The sequence below is a fragment of the Lissotriton helveticus genome, chromosome 8 (assembly GCF_964261635.1).
Source record: "Lissotriton helveticus chromosome 8, aLisHel1.1, whole genome shotgun sequence".
NCBI lineage: Eukaryota > Metazoa > Chordata > Amphibia > Caudata > Salamandridae > Lissotriton > Lissotriton helveticus.
The window spans coordinates 1,009,126,232-1,009,128,461 of record NC_136069.1 but is presented as its reverse complement, the minus strand read 5'-3'; positions in this window follow the sequence as shown (position 1 = coordinate 1,009,128,461).

Here is a 2,230-nt window from a genome sequence, read left to right as displayed (position 1 = left end):
GCTGTTGGGGGCTGAAAAGACAAAAATTCAGTTGGGGGAAGGGATCACTTGTCCTGAGTAACCAGGGTTTTATTGTTCTTATTGGTTCCGGTTCCGATAAAAAACCCTCATTCACGTACCAAGGCTCGATAGGCGGTATATCTTGGTTCTCCGCCTTGTTGTTAGCGATGTGGTAGCATCATCATTGGGTTTTATTGTGTGCTTCCTCCACTCGGAGGTGAACCACTGGTTAGTACAGTAGTGATTTAGTAATCAAGAAGAAAGAGGGGAGTTTGAACAGTTAAAAAAGGCTTCTGGTGACCAGTGATGATAAACTTTTATTGGTACTGGAAAAAATGCCTTGTTAAAAAGGTTTGGGAGTGCCTAGGAAACTTGATTAGGAGCCTTGGTACGTGAATGAGGGTTTTTTTATCGGAACCGGAACCAATAAGAACAAAAAAACCCTGGTTACTCAGGACAAGTGATCCCTTTCTCCAACTGATTTTTTCACTTTAGCAACCAAGGAAGCTGTAAGGATCACAGACATTTCCTTCTCCCCCCCGTTTGATAGAAAGTAGGGGGCTGAAAAGAAACACAAATATAAGAAGCACGATACATCTGCACCTGTTTTTGACGCAACGGCAAAGAAATCGACAAGCGCCTTCCCATGGCTCGAGAAATCGCCGCACGCCGTATCCCATGCATCTATTTCCAGAGTCCGAGACCACCGCACCTATTCTGACGCAGGCCCTGCTGTGCAGTTGCAAGAACCAATGCATTGTGGGTCATGGCTGGAGAAAGCAACGCAACACCTTTGCCACGCCACATCGAGAACCAACTCTTCCCCAAACCTCATGCATCACACCGGGCCACCAAGTCTTGTTTTGTTTAGATAAAGATGACGTATTTCTCTAAACTGGAGTGTTGTCCATTTGTAGTGTTTTGAGTGTATTATTGTATGTGTGCACAAATGCTTTACACACTGCCTCTGATATAAGCCTGTCCGCTCATGCAAAGCTATCAAGGGGGTGAGCAGAGGTTATTTTAAAAGTGTATCCCCCTTACCCTGACTAGGCAGAAGGGTCCCTACTTGGATAAAGGTGCAAACCATTGCCAAATCAAGACCCCCATTTCTAACACGTGGTGTCTTTGTTTGGAAGGTGGAGCGAAGGTCTCTGGATGGTTGGTGGAAGTTCAAGCGGGGTTCATGTATGCTGGCCCTTGGTCGTGGAGAGCTCCCAACTCTCTTCACTGCCACTGCTGTCCTTGGACTGCTCCTGCTCTAGGAGCCCGCCCTGGTGCCAGCAGACCTCTTTCCCCAGTTCCAAGCCCTGGTGCCTGCTGACAGCAGACTTCCCCCAGCCTTCCAGACCCCAGTCCCCTTGTCGCTCTTGCCGCTCCCTCCTCTTCTCACCTCCTGCCCTGCCCACCTTTTCTGCTCCCACTATGCCCCGTTCCCACCTCCCCAGCACCCCTCCATGAGGACTATTTAATGAAGACCACACTCCTACTCTAACTGAGCAGGCCTGCTACCTCTCTACACTGCCACTGCTGTCCTTGGAATGTTCCTGCTCAAGGAACCTGCCCTGCTGCCAGCAGAGGAGCAGACCTCTTTCTCTGGTTCCAGGCCCTGTGCCGATTGCCGGTAGACTTCTCCCTTATGCTTCCAGCCACCCAGGCCCCTCGCCATGCCCTCCTCCTCTCACCTCCTGCTCTGGTCACCTTACCCACTACCGCTCTGACCCACTCCCACCACCCCAGTGCCCCCCTCCCTGAGGCCTATTTAATGAAGGCCGTAGTGCGGCTACGAAGCGGAGAAGCAAAGTAGGATTTCAGCTGGAGCTCCAAATGCCTGTCAAAGGCAGGCCCATCTGCTCCTGGATCATGCACAGCAACAGGACCCCCAGTCCTCCCACCATCCTCTGCTACTCCACCAACAACCTCCTGGACCTCAACACCGGATGCCAAGATTCATGTTGCTACACGTCCTTCCTGCAGTCCACTGAAGGAGCCTTCTCCTTTTCCCACTGCCACTTCTCCTGTCTCAGAGGACTGCTTACCCACACAGGACTCAACACCACTACTTTCTAGTAGATCACCAACAAACCGGAACCACTACACTTCCTCCTGCTCAACACCCGCTCCCTTAGCAAACATGTCATGGAAACTGGGACACCATTGCCACCCTCACCCCAGACGTCACCTTCAACACTGAGATATGGCTCAGGTCCACCTCTAACCCAGACATCAA